The sequence below is a fragment of the Pleurodeles waltl genome, chromosome 7 (assembly GCF_031143425.1).
Source record: "Pleurodeles waltl isolate 20211129_DDA chromosome 7, aPleWal1.hap1.20221129, whole genome shotgun sequence".
Lineage (NCBI taxonomy): Eukaryota > Metazoa > Chordata > Amphibia > Caudata > Salamandridae > Pleurodeles > Pleurodeles waltl.
Window position 1 is genome coordinate 1293354246 of NC_090446.1, and position 14394 is coordinate 1293368639.

At 41.7% G+C, this 14394-nt stretch overlaps 1 long non-coding RNA gene across 1 annotated transcript in view; it reads left to right on the plus strand.

Annotated features, from left to right (window-relative positions):
- Window positions 1-35: 35 nt before the first annotated feature.
- Window positions 36-14394, plus strand: part of LOC138246194 (uncharacterized) — a 133977-nt gene continuing 119618 nt past the window's right edge. The window contains exon 1 of the long non-coding RNA XR_011194237.1: window positions 36-106. This is a non-coding gene — a long non-coding RNA (uncharacterized lncRNA). The remainder of the gene's footprint in view (window positions 107-14394) is intronic.

The following is a 14394-nucleotide window of genomic DNA, read 5'->3' on the forward strand; positions in this document are numbered from 1 at the left end:
TTGCTCCTTTGGCTAACGCCTACTGGGTTTTAATAAACTAAAACGCTAATGCTTCTGTAGCAGTGTCCTTCGCTATGCTCCATGCTGCTGTACGCAACAACTTTAAGTGAGTAAACGTGTCTTTTAAGTAAGGAACACTTATAAGCGACGAAGATTCTAAATGCAGATTTAAAAACAGTTTCCATTATAACTGTTTGAAGCCATTAAGTTATGTTTATTTGGAGGTGCGTGGAAACGACTGTGACTAGTAGAGTGCATTTTTTAGACAGTGGTGGGCTATGGGCGCTTGCCCCCTCCCCGGATTTGGGAACAGTTTGGTGTGCAGGCTCAGAGTGCAGCATTAAGCTACGGCTGCCGTAGTGCACTAGTAGTAGTAGTGCCTGCACTAGTTAGTATGCGGCCCCATTTAAAATTATGCCCCGCCCTGAAAATATTGCTGCGGATGCCCATGGGAGGGGGTGAGCCAACAAATTAACAAGGAGTGCCAAGCCAAGGGACTTCCTCGGATCTTAGAGTTTGTGCACGAGCCGAGCACTAAAAATACTCGTTTTGTGTATCATTCAACAAACCACGTTAAATATGGTGAAGTTTCATCAAAACTCAAAAAGTGTATTTCTTTAACCTGTGGTAGATTTAACATTAAGGAGGCACACCATAACACTGAATTAAGAAGCACGTATGCTAAGTGATAGTTTTGTACAAGTATTCTCAACTCACATATTTAAAAGTTATTCCTATGACTCTGTCCCCTTATCTAAAAAGTGATGGATGAAATGCATGAATTACTATCAGCCACTGGTGATTACTTGGAGCTAGCTGCACTCCAGTCTATTGCGTTTTCCCCCAATATTCCATCCCAGACATAAACCAGCCATATTCTAAACACACTCCGTCCTGCTCCAATAGCAGAAACCAAGCCTGAACTGCCAGAATAAGTACTCTCTATAAGGAAAGACAAGCAACTTCAGACCAGTTTCGACTTTTTTGAGCATTTAAGTAAGCTGTAGTTTGAGGCCAATAGCGGAGCAAACATGGGCCCTACATGCAGGCATGCCCATCGCACAGAAATCATTTTGCTTAGAAAAAACAAAAAAGTTGTGGGTAGTATAATTCAATTCATCACAGCTATGGGTCATTATTTATTAATACATTTGAGTCCATCATGCCACTTCAGATAGACCAACCATAGGCAAGTCAGATTTATTCCTGTTCCGAGAGGAAAACTCGAGCACTATCTGCAAAGACAGGTACCCTCTAGAAGGGAACAGAATCAACCCCAGTCCGGTTGCAATCTTTTTTGGAAATCTTCCTTGAGGTCCTGCAGAACTCCATTGCCACAGAGTACATGGGACTGGCATTTGCACACCTGTTGCACATAAGGCGTCTCATCTATTAAATCAAAAAGTGATTGGTGAAATGCTGGTATTATTCTAAGACCCTGGTAAGTATTAGAGGCTGCATTCCAGTCAACTTGTTTTTGTTCACTATACCACCACAGATAAAGTCTAGTCCTGTGTGCAGGGATTGTACATGTGACGCAGTTATATATGGATTTCAGGCCTTACTGCATGTTTAGCATAGTCTGTGTTTGCTCATCAAATAAAGTATTTATGTGTGTCTACTTAGCATAAATGTGCTAGGCCTGAAACGTAAGTATCAGAATAGAAGGCAGTTTATGTTCTTTATATTTGTGCAGGCTGCTAAACTTTTCGTATGTGCAAAACGGCCACGTTTTCTGGTTTATGCTGCTTCAGCCAACCAGGAAAAGTCAATTTACTTGCTAAATATTAGCAGTGGATGCACCTATAAGCTGTGCAGGATGACCTGGTAATAATCTTCAGCATCTGTAGCAAACAAGGTGCAAAGGAACAAACTGATATTTCTGCTTGGCTTTCCTTCCAAGTATTTTTTCAGCTTGTTGTTACAAACATTGGATTTTCAGTTTGTAGGCTTTCCCCCAGCCAGTTTAAATACTAAGAAAGGAAACGTGTGAAATCTGTCCCTAAATTGAAAGGGACAGAGAGAGAAAAAAAGGTATACTCAGGGGCGGCTCCGTTATGGTGGAGGAGCGTTGCCCCCTGCCAGCAGCAGCAGTAGCTGCAACCTTTAGAAACAAAACAACAATAAACACTGTTTGCGCTGGTGTCTGCTGGGGCGCTCCAGGCACTCATGACGCCGCTTTGAGCAGCGTCATGATTTGCGCGGGGCAGGCTGGGAGCCTGTGCCTGGAGTGCGATGGCGACGGGGGAGAAGCACAGCGACGAGGTAAGTAAATACTTTTTATATATACACATTTGTTTGGCCTCCCCCTACCACCATGCTGAGTCACCAGCCGCGACTGAGTATACTTTCAGTTGGGACTCTGAAGTAAAGCTCTTCTGTTCTCCAGTTTACTGGGGTATTACATAGCTCAGCAATAAACTAACATAATATAATGTTGTAAATTAAATAGGGAATTTCAGACTAGTTAGTTAAGCGTAATAATGAACAGAATTTTATTCTCTTTGATAATATTTATAATTGCTGACATATTCATTATAATGAGGCTGTTGGGGGAGGAAAGTCCTCCACATAGTAAATGATGTTTGCCCCTGCCTTGAGTGCCCGACTGTTGGATATTGGGTTACTGGTTGAGAGTGGTGAAAACCTACTGAAACACAGGCAAACCCCAAATTAACCCGTGTTTAACCCTCTGGTAGCTTGGAACACAATAGGCTTGACTCAAAGGCAATGCGTGAAGTGTTTGTGCAACACTTCAAGTAATAATAAATCGTAAACACCAGGGAATAAAATGCCACACCAATGTAGAGAAATAAAGTAACATTGAATATATTATTTGGGACCAAAACAACACAAATCCAATCAACAGAAATGGAGATATGCAATTTTAAAGATTTATGTGAAAATAGTGCCTAAAAGCATTAAGCGCCAACTGTGGTTATCTGGTTGTGCCAGACCAGGACAAAGTCACAATTTAAGGCCAGATACAAGGTCCAAGTTAGGCCTGCTGAGCAAAGTCCCTTAAATTGAAATCCTCGGTACAGAGTGTTGCAAGATTCTTTGTTGAGGATGTGTTGCACAGCGTCGGTTCAGAGGAGCTGCAAAGCTCTGATACGGAGTCCTGCACTGTCAATGAGGGGGTAAATGTCTGTTGTGAGGATGCTTCGTGCAACAGCAGTTGCAAAGAAACTGCAATGTGGAGTCCTGCATCACCGTCGATGATGGGCTTGCGATGGTCTGTGTCGAGGATGCATTGTGCAGGGGCAGTTCGGAGGCGACTGCAGGTTGCAAAAAGAAGTTCTGCATCAGGGATGCGTCGCACAGTGGCGGTTCATAAGGGGAGCTGCAAGGAGATACGTTGTACTGCAACTGTTCTGCCCACCGGACCACAGCTGGGCTGGCTGAGCACCTTCAGGCCCAGTTCCAAGGGACCAGGACTGGGGAGGCACCCCTTTGGAAAGGGGAGACTCACAGCAGCCTGAGTCTAGGTGCTGGGTTCAAAGTGGTTGGAGCCTTTTCTGTCCTGAGGCTCTGATCAGGAGGCCAGCCAACTAGCCCTCAGTCATTCTGGTGGTTCTGGCTTCAAGATGCAGGTCCAATCTTTTCACTGAGGCAGAGGGGTAACAGTCCATGTAGCAAAGTAGCAAAGCCGTCCTTCTGTGTCTTCCAAAAGTCCTGAGGTGTACTGAAGAATTGGGTCTGAGGTTCTAATATTTATACCTGGTGTCCACTTTGAAGTAGAGGGTGGTTCTGGAGGTTTCCACCCCCAGAGGCGTTTCCTGCCTCCCTGCCCTGGCCCCAGTGTGTCTATGGTCACAATAGACAACTGTGAAACCCCTTGTGAGCCTTTGTGTTGTGTAAGTGTGGTAGGTGACATCTCTTCCCCCTCATCAAGTCCAAGATGGCCCACCCTGCCAAAATCTATACTCCTTTGTCTCACTGTCTTGATGCAATATACAAAGACCAACTGCCAGCTACACCTAATTTAGCACACCACAGATGGGGGAGGAAATAGGCAGCAGGCACCAAAAGATTGGCACAAGAAAATGCCAACTTTAGAAAAGTGGCATTTTCAGAATTGTGACTTAAAATCTTACTCTACCAATGGACAGGATTTAATATTACGGTTTTTTTATACACCAAACTTGACATTCCTACCTGCTCTCAACTGAAAGTTTATCGCCTATTAAATACAATAATTTAACCCGATTTTATCCTTGTCAGAGGCAGGCATTGCAATATTGAAAAACACATTTAAGAGTTTTTCGCTACCAGGACATGTAAAAGTTATAAGTGAATACATTTTTTTTAATACACTGCACTCTAGCACTGGTTAGCAGGGGTGAAGTGCAGGTTAAGGCCAATAATAATGAGATAAAAACAGTAGGAGAAAAGCAAAACGTTTGGGGGAAGACTCCCTAGGGCAGGTCTAACATAAATTGTATGTTTAAAGACAAGTCTAACATAAACTGTCTGTGAAACTGGTCTATCTAGCATCTATACAGTGGCCTTAGCCTTTATCTGGTAAGGTGCTTACCAAGCGGGACCTCACTGTGGGCCTTAGGCGACTGTCCACGTCATGGGTGCATCACATAGAGCAGTGGTGGCAGAGTACCATGTTTTTGAATCAGTAGTATGTAAGGCTTTTTTCTCTGTGTCAAAGAGGGGCAAGTCTACTGGCCTTTCTGTAAAGTGCTGCTGTTAAGTGAAACCCAGAACCTTGCCCTGATATCCTGCATGCATGTTGAGTGTGTATGTATATGCAATGAGTATGTAGCACAAGTAAATAGTAGGACTCTGTGTGTTGTGTGAGCCTGAGTACAGGGGAAAGTAGGATCCCTTTTAGACGCCCCTAATTTAGCACACCACAAGATGGAGGATGAGGACAGCTTCCACAGACAGCAGAAATGTACTGTCAGCATTCCTTTGGCTATAGAGTGGTAACCCAGACACTGAAGTGAAGGAGTGTGGAGGCAGGGCAACATTACAAAACAAATGAGGACCTGGTTAGCAAAGGACTGCTTAACAGTTCTTGCTGAGCAGTGCCATTTGGTAGATGGCAGGCGTGAACGGTGGGACTGCAGTTTCTGTTAACGATGAAGGGAAGTCTTTCCCTTTCATCTGTCTCTAATTATTGCTTCCAGAAGGCTGACAACATCTAGGTGCAGAGACCTAACGCTTTATATTGGACACACCTCCTTGGATCCATCCCCTTTGCTACCTGCTGCAAAACTATAGCCTTGTACAAGGGTTATGACTTGGAAACAGCCAGAAAATAACATTTGAAAGAAGACCACCCCAAACCAATTCTGAATCCTTAGACAGTTAGATCCAAACCTTCTAACTAGAAAATGTTATGAAGGTTGATCCAAAGTCCATGTTCATGGCCAAGGAAGGGAGGGTTTCACAGAGCACTAAAAGAGCTGCTGTCTAAACAGGGATGATATCTGCCTGACAGTTAGTCCCCCAGAGGTGAGTGGACATCACTTGGAGTCTTGGTGAATTTGATTGTCTGCCTGAAGTGGCTAAAAGCCTTCTTATTGTTGTGATAGGGAAAAAGCATGCTTTGCTGTACAAGATAAGATTCTGTCCAGGACAAGAGGCCAGCATGTGAGGAACACAGAGAGAAAGTTGACTATCCCAGAGAGTGAAGTCAAGAGCGGCCTATCTTTTAAAGGCTGCCTCTGGTCTCTCTAAGCAGTTCATGTGTAAGATGCATCAGGAATTTCTACACCACAACTACTGATGAAAGCGCACTATTTCAGATGGCCTGTTTTTCTTGTGCCCCCTAGAGAGAAGACTGACAGATGGCATTTTCCACTCATATGGCTTGCAAAAGAATAACATAGAAGAAACTACTTGTTTTAAATTAAATTTGAGGGTTGCTGAGGATTCTGGGTAAGAAAACATTGGGGGATCCACACAAGTCACACCTCCCTGGACTCCCTCGGTGTCTAGTTTTCAGAAATGTCTGGGATTGGTAGGTTTCTCTAGATGGCAGCTGAGCCCAGGACCAAAAATGAGGTAACCCCGCAAAAACAGGTAGTTTTGTATTTGATAATTTTGATGGGGCATTTCCTTTCACAAGCACTAGGCCTAACTACACAAGTGAGGTACCATTTTCATCGGGAGACTTTGGGGAATGCTGGGTGGAAAGAAATTTGTGCCTCCTCTCAGATTCTAGAACTTTCTGTCACCGAAATGGGAGGAAAAAGTGTTTTTTGGCCAAATTTTGAGGTTTACAAGGATTCTGGGTAACAGACCCTGGAGAGAGCCCTACAAGTCACCCCATCTTGGATTCCCCTAGGTTTCTAGTTTTCAAAAATGTGCAGGTTTGCTAGGTTTCCCTAGGTGCCGGCTGAGCTAGAGGCTAAAATCTACAGCTAGGCACTTTGCAAAAAACTGCTCTGTTTTCTTTGGGAAAATGTGATGTGTCCACGTTGTGTTTTGGGATATTTCCTGTCGCGGGCACTAGGCCTACCCATACAAGTGAGTTACCATTTTTATCGGGAGACTTGGGGGAATGCTGGGTGGAAGGAAATTTGTGGCTCCTCTCAGATTCCAGGACTTTCTGTCACCAAAATGAGAGGAAAAAGTGTTTTTTTGGCCAAATTTTGAGGGTTGCAAAGGATTATGGGTAACATAGCCTGGACAGAGCCCCACAAATCATCCCATCTCAGATTCCCCTAGGTGTCTAGTTTTCAAAAAGGCACAGGTTTGGTAGGTTTCCCTAGGTGCCGGCTGAGCTAGAGGCCAAAATCCACAGCTAGGCACTTTGCAAAAAACATGTCAGATTTGAATGTAAAAATGTGATGTGTCCATGTTGTGTTTCCTGTCGCGGGCATTAGGCCTACCCACACAAGTGAGGTACCATTTTTATCGGGAGACTTGGGGTACCACAGAATAGTAAAACGAGTGTTATTGCCCCTTGTCGTTCTCTACTTTTTTCCCTTCCAAATGTAAGACAGTGTGTAAAAAAGACTTCTGTTTAAGAAATGCCCTGTAATTCACATGCTATTATGGGCACCCCGGAATTCAGAGATGTGCAAATAACCACTGCTTCTCAACACCTTATCTTGTGCCCATTTTTGAAATACAAAGGTTTTCTTGATACCTATTTTTCACTCTTTCTATGTCAGCAAATGAATTGCTGTATACCTGGTATAGAATGAAAACCCACTGCAAGGTGCAGCTCGTTTATTGGCTCTGGGTACCTAAGGTTCTTGATGAACATACAAACCCTATTTATCCTCGCAACCAGAAAAGTCCAGCAGACGTAACATTATATTGCTTTAAAAAATCTGAAATCGCAGGAAAAAGTTACAGAGTAAAACGTGGAGAAAAATGGCTGCTTTTTTACCTCAATGTCAATATTTTTTAATTTCAGCTTTTACTTTCTGTAGGAAACCTTTGTAAGATCTACACAAATTACCCATTGCTGAATTCAGAATTATATCTACTTTTCAGGAATGTTTAGCTTTCTGGGATCCAGCATTGGTTTCAAACCCATTCCTGTCACTAACTGGAAGGAGGTTAAAAGCATAAAAAAATGTAAAAATGGTGTATGTCCCAGTAAAATGCCAAAATTGGGTTGAAAAATTGGGTTAAAGAATTGGGTTTTCCGATTCAAGTCTGCCTGTTCTTGAAAGCTGCGAAGATGGTGATTTTAGCACCGCAAACCCTTTGTTGATGTCATTTTCAGGGAAAAAACACAAGCCTTCTTCGGCAGCCCTTTTTTCCCATTTGTTTTTAAAAAAAACTAAATTTTTGTTTTTTCTTGGCTAATTTCTTGGTCTTCTTCAAGGGAACCCACTAACTCTGGGTACCTCTAGAATCCCTAGGATGCTGGAAAAAAGGACACAAATTTGGCATCAGTAGCTTATGTGGACAAAACTTTGAGGGCCTAAGTGCGAACTGCCCCAAATAGCCAAAAAAAAGGCCTGGCACCTGAGGGGGAAGAGGCCTGGCAGCGAAGGGATTAAGGGAAAGAGATTCTCCAACAGATTTATCGATTCTAAACATCCCTCCTGCACTCCTGTAAGTGAAACTCAGAGTTTGAAATGAGATACAACTGCCCATTTTCCTTTTGTTCACAAGTAGAATTTCAAATTTGGGCTTTAAAAGAAAACGCACTTGGAATCGTGCATAGACGTATAACACATGTTTAATGCAAAATAGCCAGCAAGCATATAAACATTTAAAGGCAGAACACTTAATCAACGTACCAGACCTTAGCCCCTGGTCACATCGAGCAATGCAATGCTAACATACTGTATATACATTTTGGTGCTATATTTATAGTTGTTGTCAATGCATGTAAGTGAAAGCAGAGCACGAGACATTTATAAACCATCAGAGAGGCACTAATGAGTTTGTGCCAAGCTTTTTTTTGGGAAGAATGTTAGGTTTTAAGAAGCTGAGCCATGTTTCTCGAGAAAAAGGCTAACTCTACTATTTTCTGCAATCCTCGCTTCAGTGTGCCAAATTCAGAACTAGGATCCGCTTACTAGAACAGTTAAGCTAAGTCATGCAATGTACAACACAGAATAGCAAAATGGAAACTGTTTTAAAATCGTTGTAAATGTGCAATGATGCTAATGCTTTAGTGCCCTTCAAACGGGTACACAAACAATATTGGAACTGATTAATAAAATATATTAGGCACATATGTCGTTTACGTTCCTACAGTACATAAGGAATCATTAAATCATATATGTTTATGAATCCACATTCTCAGGGACCAAGGATGTTATCCCAGGTGTGAGCCCAATCCCCCCAAAATTGTTTTTTCATGATACAGACATGAGCAAATTAGATGTGGTCCTATTACAATAAGAACAGTCAAGCCTGGGCTGCTAGGAAGACGACCAACCTTAGAATGGTTTCAGCATCGTTGGGCATCCTTAGTGAGTGCTTATGTTTCCAGGGGCTACCTGGACATTGACATAGTGTGGACAATATAAAGGTTTCATGCCTACTGCCTGATCTCAATGTGGCTGAAGTTGCACAGATCAGGCACAGTACAGGACACCAGCACCTGTTCAGGACACTGGAGCTCCTCCCAACCAATTACCTTATAAATACATACTGCCCCCAAACGCTCCTCAACACAAATCATGTTCACAGTATCAGAGCTGAAACAGCTCTTGGTTGTCACAGCCCTGGCAATGCCCTATGTCCCACTTCTCCTGAGTAATGAGCCACTTTGAGCAAATTGATATGCTATTTCTGGGCTACAAAAGTTCAGTAATTTGCATTGTCCTGAAATGAGCAAATAACATTTGCTGTTCCTCCGCAGCTCACTTCTGAATGTGGGACTCCTGCTTAGCCACCAAAATAGCTGAAATGAGAAAGATGGCAACTGTAGTGGTGTGCCCATTGTACCCTGGGTCATTCTAGGGTTAGTAGTCTGTGGCTCAGTGTCCACAGTTTCGTATTCTGACAGATTGTGAATGCTTTCTTGTGTAGGAGACAATTTGACGAGTCTCCTAAAAACTGCTTCACATTCTTTTTTTTTTTTGTCTTTCTCACATAGTGCTAAACTCTTTTTAACATGGGTGACTTCCTCGAATGACTCTGAAACTACTATCCATTGGTGGCCGCTTATAAACAGTACTGGAGTTTAAGCTTTTTACCTGCTCCCCAATGGGGAAACTTCCCACTGCCTCATTCTGGGTAAATGCACATCACAATTGGGCTCTGTTTACTGAGTGTATGCAGTGTGAATGGGGGTGCTCATTCAGTGATCAAAGGATTACACTTCCCAATATGAAACATCTTTTTGTTATGTTCATACTTTCAAATTATTTCAGGTATAATCCAGATTCTGAGGTCTAATTGTACATAGTTATAAGTTCAAACAAACCACACACACACACACACCATAAAACCAATGAACATTAATTGATTAATTGCTTGGACACATGGCTCCAGCTTGATTGTACTGTCCAGTTGGGGGCTTGCTGCAAACGAGATTTTAAGCAGCTGATTCAGATGTTCTACCCCAGTGGTTCTTAACCCTTTGACTTCTGTTGATCCCACTTAATCATCACTGGTACCTGCAGACCACCACTTGAATCATTATTGGAACCTGGGGACCACCACTGAGTTATTTCTGGAAGCAGAGGACCCCGGCCCAAGCATTTACATTGATTTGAATAGCAAAACAGTTATGAGGGACTACTCATCGTCCATACTATATTCTGTTTGAATCACTTGCACTGCTCCCACGAATCAATCTGAGGTTACTAATGTTATATTTAGCTTCAAATTTCAAATTTTTCCACTTTACAGAATGTTTTTAACTTTTTTTAATCAGGCTCTTTTTCTTTATATCCACTTTATTAATATCTTAATATTATGTATTTTTCTAAGCAGTCACAGACCCCCTGAGTACGTTACATTTTCCAGATACATAGTTTATCAATCGTGTGAATGTATGGCTTGGTAAACATTACCTGGCAACTTTGTAAACATTTAAAAATTAGATATTTCGTAAAAAGCAAGCCTTGTGTAGAATATGTGCACATGTACACAAAGTTAATCAGACTACATGCAAAGTTGATATATTTACATAGGGTATTTCTATGTGTTGTTTTCTTACAGTGGCCCCATGGCTTTCCTGTTTTGGTGCAAATCTCAATCTCTCCTCTGGAGTGTACATTCACTGTAATATTGCCAATGGTAAGGGGTCAGACAAAAATGTAAACGGAAACTTTGTTTCCAGATACCTTCCCACACACCCTGTCCCACCTCATTCAATGTTAAGAAAAAAACAATATGTGGAGTCCTACCACCATTCTACATCACCCACAAAAACACTTTCCCTCACCTCTGGCAAAATGTAAAAAACAGAGTCTGGTTTCCTGCCACCTTTCCACACCAGCTTTGAAAGCTTATTTCACCCTCCCTGGCCGGAAGCATACTATCTGCTTGTGCAGGGAGCCCTCACCAGTTCCAAACCTTCACTAATGTTTGTCACCAAAAGGACTTGCTCAGAAAAATTGGGGCTAAGAATGATACTGAGTTTCTTTGGTGACACCACCCGAGGAGGTTGTCACCTCTTTTAGCTACAAAAGCTTTCCTCACAGTCTCTCTGCCCTTGAATTCAATGTTCTTACCACGTAACCAATTAAATCAATCTTCAAACCACTGTTCCCTTCCAGATTTATGTCAGGTGGTAAGAATGTGATGTTCTCAGTGCTGTATGTTTTTACCCATATCTTCTCCCTCACCAAGATGAATAGGTAACCTGAATCAGTTAAGACTATAAGATTCTTACCACCTATCATCATGTCACATTCAGTCATGTTGATCTGATCCTCATCAATTCCTCCTGTTTGTCACTTCCGTCCAGTGGAAGATATGGCTCGCAAGATAACTTGTTGGCTAACCTCAACCATTTTGTCACCTCATGAATCTTGGTGTTTTTACATGTGCGAGCAAATTGCTCCCTTTTCCCACAACCCCTACAAACAGAATTATGGGCATATTAATTTTTGTTGTTCTATAAATAAGTGGAACTGCCACAATTGAAACATTTAAACTGATTAAAATTCTTAGCTGGCCCTTCCCGCATGGTTTCTGTTTTTGTTTGGTTAACTCCCTGACTGCCTTCATTCATATCTGTCACTGTGGTAGAGATGGTCGTTCCCAAAACTTCGAGAGATAGTTTTACACATGGCTCATGAGGGACATCTAGGAATGACTAGCATGAAGAGAAAGATTAGGAGCTATTTCTGGTGTCCCAGTGTAGACAGATGTGTGGAAGAAAAAGTACAGTCATGTATAAAGTGTGCAAGGAGTGACAAATCTCAGAACAAATTGAGTATATCAAGAGTCTCATATCTCTACCTGGGAGGGTATGGGAGAGGTTATCTATGGATTTAGTAGACCCAATATGCTTATATCAAAGGGCCAAGTATATTGTCTAAAGTTAGTTATTCAAATTTCTCAGTGGCCTGAGGTAAAAGTTGTCAATAACTGTGACATGCCAATGTATAATTGAATTCATGAGAGAAGGTTTTTGAAAGAGAAGGATTTCCCAAAGTTTTAGTAACTGACATTGGTACTCAATTAACATCTAGAGAAATGACTTCATTTTTATCTAGTTGTGGTATTGAACATATTAGAACATCAGTGTATTACCCTCGAAGTAATGGTATTGTAGAAAGGTAGATTAGAGTGCTGAATGAGGGTCTACAAATAGCTATTGTCAATAGATAAATTTGTTGGTCAGCTATAAATGAATTACTGTAAAGTTATCGCACCACACCAAGATTGGCTGAAGAGGGATCTCCTTTCGAAAAAATGAAGGTAAGAACTCCATTTTATAATTTAGGACACGCGTGGATGTTGGATCTTAAAGATGAAGTAGGAAGTGTATTGCATAGAGGTAATTCAGACAAGAGATTCTCTGAGGGAGGGGAATCAACCAACTTAAAAAATAAATCAAGTAAGGAGTGTCTGCTTTGATAGTAGGAGAGTAGGTGTTTGTGAAGAAAGGTAAATTGGTTAGATCTGGAGAATCTATGTTTTTTGAGCCTATGAGAATTGTAAGAGCTGGTAATCAGGCGGCTGAATTAACAAAAGTAATGTTTGGATCATGAGTAAAATGGTGAGCGTGCCAAAATGTCTGCTGTCTAAGGAGTTAGAAGGCAGTTCATAATCTGCAAAACATGTTACTTCAGCAAAGAGTCAACATTCTCAATGTAGTAAACAGTCATCTTTCGTTGCTAGACCTCCCCCCACCAGCGCTAAGCACTTTTTTGGCTATTTGGGGTAGTTCACTCTTAGGCCCCCATAATGCTTTGCCCACATAAGGTATCCATGCCAAATTTGCGTCCTTTTTTCCAACATCCTGGGGATTCTAAAGGTACCCAGGGTTTGTGGATTCCCCTGGAGGGGACTGAGAAATTAGCCTAATTACAGCTAAACTTTGTGTTTTTTTGGAAAAAATTGGGAAATAAACGCTGCATAAGCGAGTGTCTGTTTTATTTCCCTGCAAATGGCATCAGCGAAGTTTTTGTGGTGCTAAAATCACCATCTTCCCCGCTTCCAGGAACAGACAGACTTAAATAAAATAAAAAATAAAAAAAACATTTTTCAACACAATTTTGACATTTTACTGGAACATAGCCCATTTTTCCTATGTTTGTGGTTTCATTCTCCTTCCTGTTAGTGGTAGAAATGGGTGTAAAACCAATGGTAGGTCCCAGAAAGCTATACATTTCTGTAAAGTAGACAAGATTCCAATTTCAGCAAGGGGTCATTTGAGTAGACCGTTCAAGGTTTTCCTATAGAAAGTAACAGTTGAAATAAAACAATATTGAAATTGAGTTGGAAAAAACAGCCACTTGTGTCTATATTTTCACCTCTAACTTCTAACTATAGCAGATTTGCAAAAGCAATACAGTGTTATTCCCACTAGACCCTTCTGGATGCGGGTATATATAGGGCTTGTAGGTTCACCAAGCAAGCACCGTATGTACCTAGAGCCAATAACCGAGCTGCACCGTACAATGATTTTTCATTGTGTAGCGGGTATAAAGTAAATCATTTGGTTAAATGTGAAGAGTGATACATAGGTATCAAGGAAACATAAGTATTTCCCAAATGAGCGCAAGATATGGAATTTAGAAGCAGTGGCTATTTGCACATTTCTGCATTTGGAGATACACATACTAGCATGTGAGTGACAGGGCATTTCTCAAAACGACTTCTTTCTTACACACTATCTTACATTTAGAAGGCACAAATGTAGAGAAAGACAATTGCTAATAACACTTGTTCTACTATTCTGTATTCCCCTAAGTCTCCTGATAAAAATATTACCTCACTTGTGTGGGTATGCTTAGTGCCCGCGACAGATAACGGCCCAAAACACAACATGGGCATAGCACTTATTTCCACTACAAACTGATCCTTTTGTGGATTTTGGGCTCTAGCTCAGTCAGCACCCAGGGAAACTCAGCAAACCATACATTTTTAAAAATGGGAATCCAGGATGGGGTGACTTGTGTGGCTCTCACCAGGTTCTGTTACCCTGAATCCCTTGCCCACCTCAAAATGTGTCTGAAAAAACAAATTTTCCTCACATTTCTGTGATGAAAAAGTCTGGAATCTGAAGGAGCAAACTTCCTTTCACCCAGTATTCCTCCAATCTCTTGATAAAAATGGTACATTCCTTGTATGGGGAGGCCTACTGCCAGTGATAGGAAACGGCCCAAAACCCAGCATGGACACATCACATTTTTCCACCCAAAATTGGCCCTTTTTTGCAATGTGCTTAGCTGTGGATTGTGGGTCCTAGCTCAGCCAGCACCAAGAGAAACCTAGCAAACCTATACATTGTCTAAAAATAGGCACCCAGTGGAATCCAGGATGGAGTAACTT